The following is a 14781-nucleotide window of genomic DNA, read 5'->3' on the forward strand; positions in this document are numbered from 1 at the left end:
GCCCAGAACGAGTATTGAAGGCGGTCTTCCATTCGTCGTCAGTGCAGATTCGGACAAGATTGTACGCACCCCGGAGATCCAGCTTGGTATAGATAGTAGCCCCACGTAGTCTGTCGAAAAGTTCGGAAATTAGTGGAATAGGGTAAATGTTGCGCCTGGTAATCTTGTTCAGATCCCGATAATCGATGCAAGGACGAAGTTGCCCGTTCTTCTTTTTCACGAAGAAGAAGCCTGCACCAGCGGGTGATACAGACCGACGGATAAATCCTCGGCAAAGATTCTCCTCTATGTACGATTCCATAGCTTGGGTCTCCGGAATGGAGAGTGGGTAAACCCGCCCCCGGGGTGGCATGGTCCCAGGAAGCAGGTCAATCGGGCAATCGTACGGCCTGTGTGGTGGTAGCATCTCAGCCTCTTTTTTATTAAACACATCCGCGAAGTCCTGGGACTGCTCAGGCAGGAGAGAGGTCTCACTCGAGGATGCTGTAACCGTGGCATGCTTTATAGGGGAGAGGCAATGCGCCTTGCAGGACGCACTCCAGGCTGTCCAATCAATAGCAGGATTGTGTACCTGTAACCACGGGAATGGAGGGCGAGCGGATGACGAGCAGTTGCAGACGTTCATTGTGTACAATACCGACGGCAAGGTTGAGTGGAACCGTAGAAAGAGAGATTTGATCAGGACGAAGCGGTCTGCCATCAATAACCTCTACAGATAACGGCACGGGGAGGGATAGGGTGGGAATGTGTTGCCGCTCACAAAAGGCCGAGTCAATAAAGTTGCCGGCAGCGCCAGAGTCCAGGAAAGCCTCAGTGTCAATGAATCCAGAATCCCAGACCAGACGGACCGAAACAGTCATGCGGGTGGTGCAAACGTTAGGGGAATAATTCACTACACCTATGGTAGGTTCCCCTGGCCTACCGAGGGGCGGGCGTTTCCCGGCCTGCTAGGACAGTGTCCGATGAAGTGACCCGAGAGTACACAGTAGAAGCATAATCCTTCCCGTCTCTGCCTGTTGCTCTCCTGTTCGGACACTCGAGTAGCTCCCAACTGCATAGGTTCCTCAGGTGGTTCATAGGAGGGAGTGGTAGAAGAAAGCTGTGGCATGAAGCGTGTAGTAGGTCTCCCACCCTTGTCACATAACCTCAAACTCTCTCGTTGGGCTTGTCTTTCGCGGAGACGCAGATCAATTTGGGAAATATATGAAATCACAGAGTCTAAGTCTGTGGGTAAATCTCTGGCAGCAGTCTCGTCCTTGAGGGTCTCGGAAAGTCCATTTAGGAAGGCAGCCACTAATGCCTCGTTAGTCCAGTTCACCTCCCCTATCAGGGTCCGGAACTCTATAGCATACTCAAGGAGCGGACGGGAACCCTGACGGATGGTAAAAAGGGAGGTTGAAGCAGTGGTCCTCCTACCCGGAGTGTCAAAAGCGGCGCGTAGACTGGAAACGAATTCAGCATAGGAGCGCACCGTAGAGGCGTTTCTCTCCCAGAGCGGTGAAGCCCATGCCAAGGCTTTATCCGTAAGGAGAGAAATGATGTATCCCACCTTGGCACGCTCGGTAGGGAACGCATATGGAGACAGTTCAAAGTGTATCTCACACTGATTCAAAAATCCTCGACAAGTTGCAGGGTCACCATTGCAGCGTTGTGGTGGAGGTAGGTGAGCAGGAACCGTGGCTACTGGTAACGGCAGCGGAGCAGGAGCCGCCACAGGTTGAGGTGCTTGTAGTGCAGGATCAGTACGCTGAAGCAGGGTCTGAAGGGCTTGAGTAAATTGATCCAGACGGTGATCCATCTCATCAAGTCGAGCCTCAGTGGACCCTTGTCCTACCGAAGCGGGTCTCATGATGGCCTTCTGATTCTGTCACGGCACAGCGTACAGAGGAGACACCGAAGTCAGGTAGGACTGGCAAAGGATGGTCCAGAGAGCAATGGTCAGGATTCCGGAGAGCAGGATCGTCGTAGGAATAGCCGAGGTCAGGATACCGGAGAGCAGGATCGTCGTAGGAATAGCCGAGGTCAGGATACCAGAGAGCAGGATAGTCGTGGAATAAGCCGAGGTCAAATAACAGGAAACAACAGGGTACTGAGAAGGCACTACCGAGATAGGCACGACCATCAGAAGGCAAAGTCTGAGTGTTAGAGCGTCTCTTAAATAGGCCCAGGAGTTTAGGCACTAATTAGCGATTTCCCGCCAAATTTTCAAACTGCCGATACGTCACTTCCTGCGCGGCCATCTTGTGTGTGACGTTCACGTAATCTCCCAATATAGGTCGATGTAGTATCTGCTGGCGCCACTAGGTGGCGTGAAGAAGAACGTGTCCGGACACCAGAGCCGGACCTGTACTCCGGCTGAAGCTGCTGGGGATGCGGTGTGGATGAGGTAAGTCCTCCCTCAAGTTGCAGCGGCTGCCTATGCTGTGCAGAAGCGGGGGGTCTCCCCCTTCTTCGCGGCGACTGCTGTGCAGAAGCGGGGGGTCTCCCCCTTCTTCGCTGCGGCTGCGTCTGCTGTGCAGAAGCGGGGGGTCTCCCCCTTCTGCGCGGTGGCTGCGGCTGCTGAGAGGAGGCAGGGAGTCCTCTCCCTAAAAGCGGCTGTGGTTGCCGTGCTGAAGCGGGGGGGTCTCCCCCTACCTCACGGCGGCTGCTGCTGCCGCTCAGAAGAGTGGGGTCTCCCTCTTCTTCGCGGCAGCTGCGGCTGCCGGACCGAAGCGGGGAGTCTCCCCATACCTCGCGGCGGCTGCCGTTGCCGGCCGGGGAACCGGAGTATCTCCCTGTCGGTAGCGTGACAGGAATATTCTAAAAGAAGATGCCATCTTAAGAAAAATACTCCCAGATAACCCAAAAATAGTTTTTAGAGGCGCACCTAATTTAAAAATGTTATTAACAAAGAATTTTACGCGCAAACATAGGGATACGAAAGGGATGTTTTTTAATAATGACAAAGGTTTTTATAAATGCAATTCGTGCTTAGCGTGTAGATTAACTACTGACACGCAAAGAAAACAAATAATGTTTAAATCAAATATCACAAATAAAGAATATAAAATACAAGAATGCATTACCTGTAATTCTAAAAATGTAATCTATCTACTAGAATGCCCTTGTGGCTTACAGTATGTAGGTATGACGACAAGATGTTTAACCCCTTCGCGACCTTTGCCGGTTCAGGACCGTCATAAAATTAAATAAGCTTAGAAAGTGATCAACGATCACTTTCTTCGCTTAAACGGCGTTACTGTAATGCCTCCGGAGAGCGGTCACAGCCGCAGCTGCCTGTGTTCTTCGCCATCAGTAAGATGGCGGCGGCCCGGGAAAAAAAACAATAAAGATGAAAGAGTTCGCTAGACGGTCTCCAGACCCTCTAGAGAACTCTGGCTCCACTTGCAGGTTGAATACAGGTACTGCATTCAACCAAGCAAGTCAATGGAACCCAGCTTTCTAATCACTATGTGATTAGTAAAATATTCCAAAAAAATAACAAAAAAATAAAAAATGGAAAAAAAATAAAAAAAAATGTGCTAACATTTAAAAATAATTATGCAGTGATGTCACTAGATGAACCATCCAGTACCAGCAAAATGTGTAAAAAAAATATTAAAAAAAGTATTAAAAAAATAAAATAAAAAAATAAAGTTTATTATTTTGAGCAAGTGCTAAAATTTCTCAAAAATCTCAACGAGGGGTGTCTAATATATAAAAAAAATGGCTGATGGGGTAAATTGGAGTGGCCGAGCTCAAAGATAGGGCATAGGTACAGACTGACCAAAATGGAGAAAAAAAGCGCACTTCCCAAATGTGGCATTTTAAATCTCAAGCAACCTGACAAACCCATGCATGTCGGGTATCACTGCACTCAGGAGATGTCCCTGAACACATATTGGGGTGTTGTTTGACAGTGACATATACCAGAACCTGTATATCTATAACTAAAGTACAATTTGTGTGAAAACAAAAATAAAAAAAATTACTATTACAAAGTTTGACAAAGTGTAGTTCTATAATTGGTGCATGGAAAGGGTTAAAATAACAGCATTTGGAATACGCTGGGGTGTCTAGTTTTCAAAAATATATGGTTTGAATGGGTTAAATTGAGTTAACCCGCTTCAAAGATATTCCAAAGAGGAGATGGAGGCAGAATGACCAAATGACCACCTGGATTACGCATGCCCCAAAAGTAGCCTTTTACCAGCCAAACAATCTGACAAACCCATGCATGTGGGGTATCGCTGTACTCAGGAGATGTTCCTGAACACATATTGGGGGGTTGTTTGACAGTGACATATACCAGAACCTGTATATCTATAACTAAAGTACAATTTGTGTGAAAAAAAAATAAAAAAAATTACTATTACAAAGTTTGACAAAGTGTAGTTCTATAATTGGTGCATGGAACGGGTTAAAATAACAGCATTTGGAATACCCTGGGGTGTCTAGTTTTCAAAAATATATGGTTTGAGGGGGTTAAATTGAGTTAACCGGCTTCAAAGATATTCCAAAGAGGAGATGGAGGCAGACTGACCAGATTTGTTAAAAAAGATTTGGAAATCATAAAACGCTGCTTGTTGCCCTATAACTTACAAAAAACAGCAAAAAAACATAAAAACATTGGGTATTTCTAAACTCAGGACAAGTAGTAGAATCTATTTAGCTAGTTTTTTTACTTGCTTTTTTAGGTGAGTAAAAGATTTTTCAAATAAAAGTCATAAAATGTGTTTTTTTTCAATTTTTCACCATGTTTTTTTTTTATAGTAAATAAGATGATACGATCAAAATAATGGTATCTGAAGAAAGCCCATCTTGTCCTGAAAAAAAACAATATATAACTTATGTGGGTACACTAAATGGGTGAGGAGAAAATTACAGCTGAACACAAGCACCACAAAAATGTCAAAACAGCCTCGGTCCCACAGGGTACAAAACGAAAAATGAGCCCGGTCCTTAAGGGGTTAAAAGTTAGAATATCAGAACATTTTCGCAATATTAGAAATGGAATCGTCACCCATAGCGTCTCTAAACACTTCTTAAATCACAATAAAGATCCAAAGTTACTAAAATTCACTGCTATAAAAAAAATATCCATACCCTGGAGAGGAGGGGATATTGTGAAGATTTTAGGAAAGACTGAATTGTATTGGATATATTGTTTAAAAACCCTGACCCCTGAAGGGTTAAATATAGATTTTGACATGCACATCTTTTTGTAATGTTTCAATTATGCTTGTTTTAATTTAAAGAAAAAAAAATTGTGTGATGTGTAAGCCACACCCCTTGTTGATGACATCATTTGGCGCCATTTTAGACATTTCAAACTGTATAAAAAGATTCAATGTATCAGGAGCCTTTCTATACACTCTGAGGAAGCCTGTGCTAGGCGAAACGCGTTTGTGTATTATTTTATATTAACCTTTTGTTGGTTTTTACTGGTTTTTTATTACCAAAAGTTTAAAATAAATACGTTTTTTGAAAAACTATTTTATCTTGCTCCTGGACCTTTTTTAATTTATAAGACAGAATACCTTGTCAGCCACCACTATATCCTTGGTGGGGATTTTACCACCTATGCGCTGAGGAGTGAGCAATTCTATCATTGCTCACCAAAAAGGAACTGTGGACACTCCAGACTGCTCCAAAGGCTGAGGCTAAAGAAATTCCAAGGCAAGGATTATACCACCTAAATGCACATCTTGGGGCTAACTGAAGAAACCCATATTACATAGTGCTGCCAAAGAAATCTTTAAGGCGAGGATTATATCGCCCAAGTGCATACTTTGGGGCTAACTGAAGAAGCCCCCACCAAATGTGAGTAGCCACTTGCGGCCTTCATTTTACAAAAAATAAGCTTTGAGACATATTGCACTATTGTGTTTCTCTTTCTTTCACATATTCACATCCGTGAGAGCGCAGCCAATAACCCTCCTGCAAACATCCAGTTCCCCTATACTGTAATAACTATCCAGCCTTTAAGTGGAAAGATTCTGTGGGTTAGAACATGTACAGAGGGCTTTGAGGGGAGGTGATATGGTTAAAAAAACTCTTCCAAAGAGAAGGCTACTGGATTTTTAAATTGGGAACTTTCATTCCAACTGGCCTAAACCAAGATTTTGACATGGTGTGCTTTCTGTAGGGGATACAGTATGTAATTGATAAAAATTGTTTAAAGTGAAGAAAAGGATACCATGTATATAAATGGTGATGATGGTAGATTCCAGGCACCACTGAAAATGTTATTTCTCAGGTGTCCTGTTTGGAATATGTAATATGTGAATGTAACCACATCCTTTCATTGTAGAGGAGAAGCCGTAGGAGAACTACATTAAAGGGACTACAAAATGAAAATGAAGGTCAGAATATTTAAAGAAAAAGAGAAGAGAACACAGTATGCATGCACAAAATGGAACGCGGAATGAGTTAACGTACATGCATATAAAGGAATGCAGAAGTGTCTGGATACATCTAACAAGGAACAGCTGATTCCATTTACATAAACTTAATCAAACGAAAGAGACATTGGACAACGGGAGGAGACGGAGAGGTATATATGTAGCATGTTATATGTCTATGATTGTATGGTGGTGTTCCACAGAGCCCTTGAGGAAGTTAAGTTTTAACGAAACGCGTAGGGCGGAAACTACACCAGTGCATATATTGAATATTAGTTAATTATTAATTTATGTTAACTGAGTTACCGGGAGGAGAGTCTCAAAAATTGTGAATTACCACACCTTTTTATCGCGCTCTGGAACAGAGGGGAATGCCTGAACACTTAACACAAAACACCTGATTCTGCACTACTTCCAGAAGAGCACTTTATCTTACGGAGGTGTCTGCTAAACCTAATTTTATCAATGCACATTTTGCACTTGAGCTGGTCCTCAGTGCATGTTTGTTTGTAAGTTTATTTATAATAAATTATACAGAGATTTTATAAAGAGACAGTTTTACACCATCTTTGTCCTTTTTGTCCTTTCTTGCATATGTCAACCCACGTCCCTGAGGGGGTCATCCAGTTCGACTTTACCAATTTTGATTGAATTGATAACATCCAATATATAACATTAATTTGCCAATAATAAAATATAAATCATGTAATCATTGATGGTTTTTTTTGTTTATTTTTAAATCAATTTTTATTGATTGAATTCCCCGGGATCGGAGGTGGTCGGTGAGTGGCTTCAATTTCCTGCAACGTTGCAGAGTTTTGGGAGACAGGTCTGAAAAAAAACTGCACCTCCACATTACCAATGCTAGGAGTTGTCGATCGTGCTTCTTTCATGAGCGCTTCCTTGATGGGGTAGTCCTGAAACTTGACAATAATGTCCCTCAGTCTATCGCGATTAGTGGGTTTAGGGCGTAGAGCTCTATGAGCACGCTCAACCGAGACCTGTTCCATTGGTGTTGCAGGAAGAAGCTGTCAAAACAGGCTAGTCAGCACTTCATCAATGTTCAGGTAAGTCTCCGGTACACCACGTATACGAATATTATCTCGTCTGGATCTATTTTCGAGATCCTCTTGGGCGTCGTGTAGAAGTTGTAACTCCTGCTGTAGTGATGCGATGTCTGACTTCAATGTGCGTTGCTCCTGCAGCATTGATGTGTGTGTGCGTTCGGTGTCCTATATCAGAGATGTCCCTTTGCAGGTCTTTCAGCTCACTTCGTAGTTGGTCTATGATGTCTTGTTTTACCGTGAGAACTAAGTTCTTAATATCGGCGATATCTTGTTTGGAGCATGCTGTCTCTGCAGCCATGTCTTCAAGTAGGCCGGAATGCACAGATGGCGAGAGCGCGGTAAGTGCTGTAGTAGCGTTTTTTCGTTGGAAAATGTCCGGCACCGACGACTTTTTGGAAGATTTGCGAGTGCCCCCGGGCATACTGTGGCACTTTTCCGAGTGGTAGTGAAGAGGTAGGTAGGTGAAGTCGCTGAAACAGACGCTTATTTAGTGCTTGTTGGGAGAGCAGAGAGACTACACGACCATCTTGTCCCGTGGCTAGCCATTGATGTTGTTTTTTTAATGAGTATCCCTGTATCATTGAATTGATTAATACACTATATTGAGATTAATTGAATTTATTGACATGAAACACAATAGGATAACGTAATAATCTAATTCATGATGGTAGAGGAAACTTGTTACCTTTAGCTGTTATAGCGGTGAGACCAGTGGTCTATGCCGGCCAAGTTAACCCCTGGCGGAGAACCTACGCATTTCCGCTCCCGTTATCTCCGCAGCATTGCAGGGGGCCGTGCCAGTGAGCCTATTGGTCGCCTGCAGGGTCTTCCTCTGGTTGATGCCAGGGGAGGACCCTGCAGGCGACCAAAATAGTTTTTCGTACCGCCCCTTAACCCCTGACACCGAACCTACGGATTTCCGCTTCCGTCAACCCCTGCGATGCTGCAGAGATAAGGTAGGCTAGATGGCGAAGGGACCAGGGAGATTAGTAGACGAAGACTAACACGAAGATTCTTCGTGTTGTGTGTCTTCGTGTACGTTTTACCGGCGCTATATTCGTTTCTTCGGGACGAACAACGAAAACGCACTCTTCGTGTTCGTTTTCATGTTCGCCCGAAGACAAATGCACAAGTCTAGTTATTATGCAGGAGTTGCAGTGAGCCACGGGCCCATGTCTGGCATACCCTGAATAACCGAAGGCAAGAAAAACAACATCTCAGACCAAAAATAGGCAGTGCTAAAAGTGCCTGCCCCATAGGAAGATATCTGCTTAGGAGGGTGTCACCTTATTTTTTTTTTTTTTTGCTCACTTGCACCATCACAGAGAAGACCTCTCCATTATCATATCAAACTGGTCCCACCTATCAGGACAGTCCAGACTCTAAATGCATGGCAAGCCTCCCCTGGATGAGGAATACAGAAATCACAGACGTAGGTTTAAGCCTCTAGAGGGATATAAGCCATATTAGCCATACCATACCGGTCCATACTAGGGAAGTATTATTATATACAATTTATTTATCATTTATCACATTTCACCTAAGTAGCACGTAACTTTGGGTTTTTTTCACGGTTCCTATGAGAGGCTGAAACATGCATCTGTGGTTGCTGCCTTCCTCGTGCAGGATTCTGTTGGGCCTGAGGAACGGGCAGCCGGTGGACGGGCAGCCGGTGGACGTCCACCGGCTGCCAAAGAGGAGAATCCCCTGCAGCGCTGCAGGGGACCTGGATCCTTATCTCTGGCAGCCAGTGGATGTCTGTGCGATGCGCGTAGATAACCTCCGCTGCTGCCAGTGCTCCATCATATGGAAGTAGCGGGCAGCAGAGGCTGTCAGCTGGTGGGGGTCTGCGCAATGTGCACAGACAGCCTCCGTTACTCCCCTTCACTTACACTGAGGCTTCTATGAAGCTCCAGTGAAAGTGCCTGTCAGCAACGGAGGTTCATAAAACACCAGGGAGTCAGGAGAGAGGCATAGTGGTGTATGGGAGGGGGAGAGAGGCAGAGTGATGTATGGGAGGGGGGAGGAGGCAGAGTGGTGTATGGGAGGGGGGAGGAGGCAGAGCGGTGTATGGGAGGGGGAGGAGGCAGAATGGTGTATGGGAGGGGGAGGAGGCAGAGTGGTATATGGGAGGGGGGATGAGGCAGAGTGGTATATGGGAGGGGGAGGAGGCAGAGTGGTATATGGGAGGGGGAGGAGGCAGAGTGGTGTATGGGTGAGTTATAGTGGTGTATGGGGGGTATAATGAATTTCAGGGTAGCAGAGTGGTGTATGGGGGTGTAATCAATTTCAGGGAGGCAAAGTGGCATATCTGGGGGAGTTAGAGTGGTGTATACGGGGAGGTAGAGTGGTGTATAGGGGGTATAATGAATTTCAGAGTGGCATATGTGGGGGAGGCAGAGTGGTGAATCAGGGAGTATAATGAATTTCAGGAATGGTGCAGGGCATTTATTGGGGGGCGGAGTGGCATATCAGGCTGCACAGTGGCATATAGGGAGGTATAAGGCATAAATGGGGGCGAGTGGCATATTGGAAGTTATAAGGCATATCAGGGGGCACAGTGGCATATAGGGGGTATATCGATATTAGGCATATCAGGCGGGCATAAGACATATCTGGGGATAAAAGGTATATCAGGGGGCTCAGTTGCATATCACTGGCATATAAGGAGTATAAGGCATATCGGGGCACAGTGGCATATCAGGGGGCACAGTGGCATATAGGGGGTACAAGGCATATGCATAAGGCATATCAGGGGGGGCATAAGACATATCTGGGGTAAAAGGTATATCAGGGGGCTCAGTTGCATATCACTGGCATATAAGGAGTATAAGGCATATCTGGGGGCAGAGTGGCAAGCTGGGGGTCAGATGTGCATAACTGGGGGCAGTTTGGTAAGTAAAGGAAAATATAAACAAGGCTTTTTTCTCATAGTTTTTATTACATATGAAAAATAGTTAACATATGAATTAATACTTACTAATAACTTTGTATTAAAACCTAGTTTGAGAAACACTGTGTTTGGGTTCTTGTAGCTTTTATTATTATGTCAGTAAAATAAGAAGGTGAATAGAGAAATGCCATTGCGATAAAGAGATGAAGGTGTAAATTGTACGTTTTTTTATTACATTATTTTAAATTTAAAAAATTTGCATTTTTTTTTATCCGATTAATCGAAAAAATAATCGGCCAACTAATCGATTATTAAAATTATCGTTAGTTGCAGCCCTAGAAAAATAACATAAAATCTATCTTACCACACAAGTTGGTAAGGAGAATAGAGTCTGCTTGGGTTACATTACAATTTGGCAAAAGTAAAGTAACTCATGTAGGTGTGATTTATAGACCCCCAGGACAAATAGAGTGAACTAGATAATCTACTAGTGGAGGAAATAGCTAAAATGACAGTGTAGGGGGATGTTATAATCATGGGTGACATTAAATCTCCCTCATGTGAACTGGAAAACCAAAGCAGCTGGTTGTGTCCGGAATGCAGATATTCTGAACTCCATGCTGGGATTATCTTTAAAACAAGTAGTTAAGGAGCCAACTCATAAGGCGGCCATATTGGATTTAGTGTTCACAAATGGAGATATTTCTGTAGGTGAAAGTTTGGAATCAGATGCAGCTTCAGGGACAGTGGGAAAGGTTTCTTAGGTCTCCCCTGCTGCCCGATTGGTCCATTAAGAGCGATCATGCACTTTTAATCCCTTCCCTTGTGTATGACACAATCGCGGCATTCCAGGGGTTAAAAATTGTCCCCACAAGCTTGTCAATGCTGTTTGGATAGAATGGGTTGGTTAAAAATGAAAATTTTTATTTTACTGCAATGTTTAGGACAGACTGGCACTAAAATGGTTAAATCAAAACTGTTAAAATGCCCCTAGTAAAATACTTTCAGATAGACATTTGTTTAGCAGTTTTTCTTTTTCTGGCCTCTATTGGGGTGTAACTCCCAGCATACCACATTTAACCCCTTAACGACAATCCACGTACATGTACGGGGTTGCCGTGCAACGGGTTAACGACAATGCCCGTACATGTACGGGCTGCCGTTAAACAGCTGCATCGCCGCGATCGCGGCGTTTTCGCCGCGATCGGCGGCTTTGCAGCATCCACGGAAGCCTCCCAAGTGAGGCTGACCGTGGATCCGGGGAGGGCAGCCCTCGGCAGCCCTCCCCGGAAGAAAAATGGCCGCCGCCGCACCGATCATGAAAGATCGCGGCGGCGCCCGGCTAAAACAGCTTAGGAAGCGATCTGATTCGCTTCCTAAGCATAAATGGTGTTACTGACATGCCTCGATATCGAGGCATGTCAGTAACACTAGCCCCCGACCCCCGATCACCTTGTGATTGCTCCGAAGAGCAACCACAAGTGCCATCCTGTGAATGACGTTGCCGTCATTCACAGGATGGCATTAACAATAGATCTGAGTTCATAGAGGGTCTATCCAGACCCTCTTGTGAACTCTCGAGCTCCTCCTGCAGGTTGAATGCAGGTACTGCATCCAACCATGCAAGGTCAATGGAGCCCAGCTCACTAATGAGTGATTAGTAAAAAAAAAAATAAAAAAAAAATTAAAAAAATGTTAAAAATTTTTTAAAAAAAATGTTTAAAAAAATAAAAATAATATGGTAACATGTAAAAATCCCCACTGTCACCAAAAAAAATAAAAAAAAAATTAATAAGCAAGTCCTAAAATTCTTTATCTTTACAAAAATTCCAGCATGGAAAGAGTTAAAATATTGGCATTACAAATGCCCATAGGGTGTCTCGTATTAAAAAATGCATGAGTGGATGGGGTAAATTGAATTGGCCGGGTTCAAAGGTGTCCCAAATATGGGACATGGGGGCAGTAGGATCAGATGTCTAAATGGCCAAAAAATACACACCTCACAAAGGCGGCCTTTTACCTCCCAAATAACCCAACAAACCCATGCATGTGGGGTATCACTGCGCTCAGGAGATGTTACTGAACACATATTGGGGTGTTGTTTGACACGGACATACACCAGGAGCGATAAATTTATACCTGAAGTACAACGTGTGTGGAAAAAAATACAAAAAAATTTACTACCATAAAGTTTCACAAAGGCTGGTGGTAAAATTAGTGCATGGAAAGGGTTAAATTACCAGCATGTGAAATACCTTGGGGTGTCTAGTTTTTAAAAATATATGACTTGATGGGGTAAATTGCATTGGCCGGCTTCAAAGATACCCGAAATGGCACATGGGGGGAAGAATTACCAGATTTGGAAAAAAAGGTTTTGAAATAGCAAAACGCTACCTGTACTTATTGCCCCATAACGTGCAGAAAAAAGCAAAAAAACATAAAAACATTGGGTATTTCTAAACTCAGGACAAATAGTAGAATCTATTTAGCAGGTTTTTTCATTCGTTTTTGCAGATGAGTAAAAGTTTTTTGTTTAAAAAGTGAGAAAAAGTAATTTTTTAACAAAAAATCCCCATATTTTATCATTTTTTTTATAGTAAATTAGATGATATGATAAAATTAATGGTATCTAAAGAAAGCCCTGTTTGTCCTGAAAAAAACAATATATAATATGTGTGGGAGCATGAAATGAGAAAGAAGAAAATCACAGCTAAACAGGAACACCGAAAAATGTTAAAAGAGCCATTGTCCCACAATATACTACGAGTAAAAACCCCTATTGTCCTTAAGGGGTTAAAAAAAAATCTCACTTAGAAACAGTGATGCACGTCATTCATAGTTAACCCTGTAAGTACCAAAATAAATTAAAATACCAGGCAAATGTGTTGTTTCCAAAAACAGGACAAATACTTAAATACACTTTTGGAGGGTTTTTTCCATTGGTTATACCGTAACCCTGATTATAAGACGACCCCCCAACATCAAAATATTAATTTAGGAAAAAAACAAAAAGCCTGAATATAAGACTACCCTATAGGAAAAAAGTTTTACTAGTAAATATTAATTCATGTAAACTAATTTTCATATTTAATAAAATCAATGATTGAGAAAATATATATTTTTTATTTTCTTTTATTTGCCAACCTGCCCCCCCCAGTTATGCACATCTGCCCCCAGGCTTGCCACTCTGCCCCCAGAAATGCCTTATACCCCCCTATTTGCCACTCTGCCCCATTATGTGCCTTTTAACCCTCTATATGCCACTCTGCCTCCAGAAATGTCTTATACCCTCCTATATGCCCCTCTGCCCCATGATATGCCTTATACCCCTATAAGCCACTCTGGCATATAGGGGGTTAAAAGGCATATCATGGGACTGAGTGGCATATAGGGGGTTAAAATGCATTTCTGAAGGTATATATCTGCTAACAGCAATCACACTCCTATCAAGCCAAGGCAGCCAGTACATGCTGCTGGAACCTGGGGATGATAGTAGTGTGATTACAGCCTCCCTATGCTACCACCACCACCCCTTTACACATCCATGCTATCACACACATTTAAATACTCATTCATTCCATTAATCACACATACTTGCTCAAAAACCCTCTCCCACCCTCTTACCTGAACTGCAGATCTCCCACTCACAGACTTCTGCAGGGGCCCGGCTGTGCGAGCAACTTCTCTGGCCCCGCCCCCAGAGGAAGGAGTTATGTGAGGACTGTGCTAGCTTCCTGTTCTCCTGCTGCTAGTAGCAGCGACGCTGCTCGCGACCAAAGCCCGGTAAGCAGCCTGGCCCCAGCAGAATGAGGTCTGATTAGAAGATGACCTCGATTATTAATACGAGGGGTATTTTTCAGAGCATTTGCTCTGGAAAAAACCTCGTCATAATCGAGCAAATACGGTATATAGTTTTTAATGGTGAAACTGTGAAAATATTTCCTTTTTTCTCCCCACATTTTTAGATATTTTCATACTAAATGATGGCTTATATATACATAATTATTATTTCAAAAGAAAGCACTACTTGTGCTGTACAAAATATATATATAATGCATGTGGGTACACTATATGAGCTAGTGGGCATTTATTGCAAACATGGTAAACCCCCCTCTGGTCCTGAAGTGGTTAACATACATGCAGTCCTGCATGACTTCTGAGATCAACCCTATGGGAAATAAGCACATGCTCTGCTATGGTGTTAGAAGAATATTTATTTTTCTTTATGACTAAATATATCCCTTATTCCCCTATACAGTTTTCCTTTGAATGCCATCTATAATGTCATTTCTTTCTTTTGTTCTATTTAATTATTTGAAATCCTAAAAATGGTTCATTATAATGCGCAGAGGTTTATTAAGCTGTTCTTTGTTACAGCCATACACCTTAAAGGAAAGATTTGTAAACAATCTTATCATCCTCCACATATACACATGAC

The 14781-nt window shown here is 43.3% G+C and overlaps 1 protein-coding gene across 1 annotated transcript in view; it reads right to left on the minus strand.

Moving 5' to 3' along the window:
* Positions 1-14781, minus strand: part of LOC128503634 (gamma-aminobutyric acid receptor subunit beta-4-like) — a 215170-nt gene that overhangs the window by 153446 nt on the left and 46943 nt on the right. The window lies entirely within an intron of this gene.

Source organism: Spea bombifrons, chromosome 8 (genome assembly GCF_027358695.1).
Source record: "Spea bombifrons isolate aSpeBom1 chromosome 8, aSpeBom1.2.pri, whole genome shotgun sequence".
Lineage (NCBI taxonomy): Eukaryota > Metazoa > Chordata > Amphibia > Anura > Pelobatidae > Spea > Spea bombifrons.